Raw genomic sequence first — 6,039 nt, 5'->3', positions numbered from 1 at the left:
GGGCATTTATTATATAGTAATTTACTGCATCTGTTTTAAAAACTTCTTATGACAAATAATAGCAGCCGGAAGAATTTAGCAACTTTGAACATTACATATTCACTGCAGACTGCAAGAAGATAGTCCAGGCATTTGTATTTAATTGCATTCATTATCTAGGGCTGCAACAAACTCCAGTTCCCAGAATTCCACAGCATTGGGCCACAGCAGTTAAAATGGTGTCAAACTGGATTATTTTTGCAGCGCGGATGAAGCAACCAAACTGAATGATTTCTACAGCGCCAAGTCTTGCACATCACCGCTTTGAAATGTGTGTCTCCAGAATGTGTCATGAAAAGAGAATGAATGCAGGCCCAGTCAGTCAATAGACACAGAGACACAGAGCAATGCATGAACCTCATTGTGATAAGAGCAACGAAAGAAGGATCGATATTAGATAAAGCAACTCACCAGATGAGAATGCAAACTCTGAGCTTGGGAGGCAAAGCGGAGAACTGGGAGTGGTGCAAAGGTCTTTTCCCCTATACCTTTTCAAGGCGAGCCCTAGAGACTGATGATGATGCTACTTGCAGAAAGGAACAGGTGAAATTGCTTGCCTTAGTTGCCAGGATCTGTCCCAAAGGACCAATACTTCTCTGCCCTTTTCTCACTCGGTTGCTAACAAGTCTTGTCTGAATCTAGATTGCATACCCTCCGACGGTCCAGATTTGGCAAGGCAGTCCCAATGAATCCTCTGCCATCCTACTTTCCCAGCTGCTATTAAAATGTCCTGGTTTCATCCTCCTTCCATGTCCACCTTTGTCTCCAGCTGGCTTCAATCGGTGCAAGCTAAATTCAAAGTGCAAAAAGGAGTTTGTACTCAGCAGTTTTCTCCGAAGATGCCAGCCACAGATGCTGGCGAAACGTCAGGAATAAACTCTTCTAGAACAGGGCCACAGAGACCGAAAAACCCACAAAAAACTATGGGTTCCAGAGGTGAAAGCCTTTGACTTCATGTCTTTATCAGCGACTTGGACGGATGAATAGAGGGCACGCTTATCAAATTTGCAGATGGCCCCAAATTAGGATCTGTCTGTCAAGTATGCTTTGAATGTGAGTTCCTGCATGGCAAGGGAGTTGGAATAGATGATCCTTGAGGTCCCTTCCAACCATAGGATTCTATAATATTATAATTTAATAACAATTCTATAATAATCTATAACAATAATGATGTTTTCTATAAGTCTGCAACCACAAGAGAGCATTTTGATGGTGTAAAGAGGGATGAAACGTATTTCTTTTAGTTACTTCCAAACCACCAGGAAAGCAAATAGCATCCTGAAACAACTGTATAATAGTAACTAATGATGGGGAGGCAGTTGTAAAAGGTAACTGCAAATAATTACTTTTAAAAATCATTTTACAAAAGGAACTTCCTGAACTTGGCAATGTTTGAAGAAGGCATCTCCCAAAGGCAAAAGGCCAAACAGGAGTTCAGGTTTGTCAGCAACAGAGAACAAGGTGTGTGTGTGTGTGTATATAAAATCTGGAGGGTCGACTTTATATTATTATACATTTTTATATATTATTATATTCTTATATAATGTATAATATATAATCTAACGTAACATAATAGATATAATATAATATTATAATAATATATAATATATAATATAACATAACATAATATATATAATATTATATTATAATAATATAACATAATTTAATATATATTATATTATATAATTTTTTATAATATATATGTTATTTTTATACATTATTATAATATAATATAATATAATATAATATAATATATATTAAATTATGTTATATTATTATAATACAATATTATATATATTATGTTATATTATATTATATTATATTATATTAATTATATTATATTATATATTATATATTATATAATAATATATTAATATATAAAAATATATAATAATATAAAGTCAGCCCTCCAGATCCACAAATTCTTTACACATGGATTGAACCATCCATGGTTTGAAAATATTCCAAAATAAAATAAATTCCAAAATGCAAAATCTTGATTTTTGCCATTCTCTATAAGGGCCACAATTTTGCAATGCCATTGTGTTTAATGGGACTTGAGCATCCACGGATTTTGTTTTATTTTATTTATTTTGGTATCCACAGGAAGTCCTGAACCCAAACCTGAGCGGAGAGCAAGGGCTCACTGTAGTAACGGATGTGTTTGTTTGTATAGAAGTTGTATCCAGGTGATTCATCTGAGATGTGGTACCCGTCGCTTAGCAACAGGGCAACCAGGGACTTTGAAGAGGGATACAGGGAAGTGGAAGATGAGATGATGATGATGCGAAAGGACTGGCAAACTGGGACCAAGCAGAGGAGCACTGGGACGCACAGAGAGCAGATCATGTATCCTCAAAGATCAATTCTCCCTTCCTTCCAAAGCTGCATTTTCATGCTTTCCCGGTGCTTCGCTTTGCAAGGGACAGCCCCGCTTATTCCTCTTTTATCCCACCTTTCCACCTGCTTTTAAAACGTCCTGGTTTGTCTTTCTTTCTCTCGCTTGGGAGTTTGTCACACTGATTTCGGCATTAAAGAGAGATTAAAGCGCATTTAAAGCATCCCGCAAATGAAGCGGAAATGGCCTGCAATTGCGCAAAAGATGATCACACATAACTGCGCAAATAAAGTGGCATCGGAAATGCATTGGCGCTGAAATCCTGAAAGTAAAAAGGTGCATGTTGATGCTTCTTGGTGTCCACTTTAATGCTGGGTTTTGCGCGACGTTGTGTGAAATCCTTACATATAATTACACAATTTTTCCGGGATATTCGAGCCTTTAGTTTGTGCACAAATACTGTAGTTATGTCTACTGAAATTTGTAATTCCTTTGGCATTGTTTTCCTTTACTTCATCCTTTACATCCACCATTACGTGAGTCTAAGTCTTACCCTCAACTTATCCATGGATCATATCAAAATCCATCATTTTGGTCCCCAAACTTGCCCTCGACTTATGCTTGAGGTTGACTTATAGTCGAGTATATACGGTAATAATAATAATTACTGTATATATTTGACTATAAGTCGACCTCATATATGAGTCGAGGGCAGGTTTGGGGGCCAAAATGATGGATTTTGATATGACTTGTTTTCATACGTTCTCACTCTCATTAATCCGGTTCTCCTCCTTCTGCTCCCCCTCCAGGCTTTGGATTCGAATCACCCAAGAAGGAAGGTGTTGGTTTACAAGCTCAACGCTCAGCCTTTTATCTGACAAGAACATCCCAAACCGGTTAGGGATGTGTCCCAGGGACCTTGCTTTGCTGCTGACTTTGGGCTGAGCTTGCAAATGTGCCGCAAGGGAGAAGGTTCGAGAAATCCGGCTCAGCAGAACGATTATATATATATATATATATATATATATATATATATATTCCCCTGCAAAAGTGCAGATCCGGCGGTTTTATTCAAAGGCCCGGCGCGGTCATTGACACAAGCGACACACTGCATTAGTCCTAGGCTTTTGAAGTATTTCTTTTTAATAGTGTTTAATGCAAGGATTTTTCACGGTTTTAAAATATTGATTGCCAACCTCTTTTTTTTTTAATGTCCACTTTTATAATTTTATAATTAATTATAAGTTATTAAATTGCATAGAAGCATCCCACAAAACACAAAGTTCACTATACATCTAAACATGTGCAAAACATAAAAACGTGCAAAACCAATACATACAGTCAAACCTATCCAGGCATAAATTCTCTGCTCTTCCTTTGCTTTTCCTATATTCCTTCTGGATATATATATATATATATATATGTATATGTATATGTGTGTGTGTGTGTGTGTGTGTGTGTGTATAATTGAGAAATATTTTCGCAGTCATTCAAGTTCAATCCATTAATTCCTTTTTCTATAGCACTCAGTGCCCCACTTCTTACATTTCTCTTACCTGTCTATTGTCCTTGGAGATCATTATTTGGTACCCCAAAACTTGTTCTATACACACATACACACACATTATATACTATATACTGTAAACTATAATTTAATTCCTTTTTAATGTACATTTTTAAAAAATGCTTTTAATTGTACTGTTTTAATGCCGTGAAGCTGCTTTGAGTCCCAGGGGAAAAAGCAGGATACAAATAAATATAATAATAATAATAATAATAATAATAATAATAATATAATACTGATCTTAAGCTTTTTTTTTTTTTTTTTGTCTATCCATCTATTTCCTTTTTTGCAAACCTTCTTAATTTTTTAATTTGCTGTTTTCGGAAGGCGCCTTGGGTCCCAAACATTATGTTTTTGTATGGTTTTTAAATGCTGGAATAATAATAATAATAATAATAATAATAATAATAATTATTATTATTTAATTTTTTATACCCCACTCTTCAGCCAAGGCTATCAAAGCGGCTTTTGCATTTTATTCTTAAACAATCTGTTTTAATCTTGTAATTGTTTTTTTTTAAATTTATTAAAATTATACAATAAATAAAACAATAAATGCTGGCAAAAACCCCCACAAAAGTATATATAGTTTTTGTATAATTACTTTATTGTTATACTATTTCTGTGATGGTTTCGATGGAGGGTGTATTTTGCATTTTTGATGCCTTTGTTTTGTAATCCGCCTTGATCCCGCAAGGAAAAGGCGGAATATAAATAAATCATATTATTATTATTATTATTATTATTATTGAGTTATACCAGCTAAAGAGGTGGAATTTCTGATTAAGAAAAGAGGTTGCATCTGGGTTGTTAATTAAGTTGCATTACAGGGAGCGGACAACTCCCTTGTTGCAACAGCTCCACTGGTTATAACCTTTAAAGCCTCCTAGGTCCAAGGCTGGCACAGCAAATGCGCTGCGCAAATAATCCAGCACCGGAGCAGTGCTATGAATTCTGGAAATCCTGGGCATCTGGGAATTCTAGTTCCCAGCAGAGCTCTGGTGCCACAGCAAACTACCGATGCCAGGATCCCATAGAGCAGTGATGGCCAACCTTTAAGAGACCAAGTGCCCAAATTCAGTGGCATTCCTGCACTGGGAATTCTGCTTAATCACAGAATCGTAGAATTGGAAGAGACCTCAAGGGCCATTCAGTCCAACCCCATTCTGCCATGCAGGAACTCTCAATCAAAGCATCCCCGACAGATGGCCATCCAGCCTCTGTTTAAAGACCTCAAAGGAAGGAGACTCCAGTACACTCCAAGGGACTTTGTGGGGTGGGACTTCTGGGGCGGGACACCTGCCTTCCAGAGGCAGGACTTCCAGGGGGTGGGACTTCCCAAGGCACACTCTCTCAGTCTCAGGCTAGCAGTTGAAGGGACGGGAGGGCAGGGGAAGAGGAGGAACTGGCATGCACTCCTATTGTAACGGAGGCACGCGTGCCCACAGAGAGGACTCTGAGTGCCAGAGAGGGCGCACCTGCCATAGGGTCACCACCATTGCCATAGATTATTGCTGTGGCCTTTATAGAATCATAGAACCATACAGTTGGAGGAGACCCCAAGGGCCATCCAGTCCAATGCCATTCTGCCATGCAGGAAATCCCAATCAAAGCATCCTGACAGATAGCCATCCAACCTCTACTTAAAGACCTCCAAGGAAGGAGACTCCACTACACTCCAAGGAAGGTGTCTGTTCCACTGTGAAACAACCCTTACTATCAGGAAGTTCCTCTTAGTTGAGCTGGAATATCTTTTCCTGGAGCTTGTATCCATTGTTCTGGGTCCTAGTCTCTGGAGCAGCAGAAAACAAGCTTGCTCCCTCCTCAATATGACATCCCTTCAAGTATTTAAACAGGGCTATCATATCAACTTTTAACCTTCTCTTCTCCAGGCTAAACGTACCCAGCTCCCTCAGTCGTTCCTCATAGGGCTTCATGGTTTCCAAGCCCTTCACCATTTTAGTTGCCCTCCTTTGGACATGCTCCAGCTTCTCAACATCCTTTTTTAATTGTGGTGCCCAGAACTGGACACAATATCCCAGATGGGGCCTGACCAAAGCAGAATAGAGTGGCACTATTACTTCCCTTGATCTAGTCA

This window comes from Sceloporus occidentalis, unplaced genomic scaffold (genome assembly GCF_023333645.1).
Source record: "Sceloporus occidentalis isolate IW3139 unplaced genomic scaffold, rSceOcc1.0.p SCAF_20, whole genome shotgun sequence".
Classification (NCBI taxonomy): Eukaryota; Metazoa; Chordata; class Lepidosauria; order Squamata; family Phrynosomatidae; genus Sceloporus; species Sceloporus occidentalis.
The sequence above is the reverse complement of the archived record's forward strand: the minus strand, read 5'-3'. Positions refer to the sequence as shown.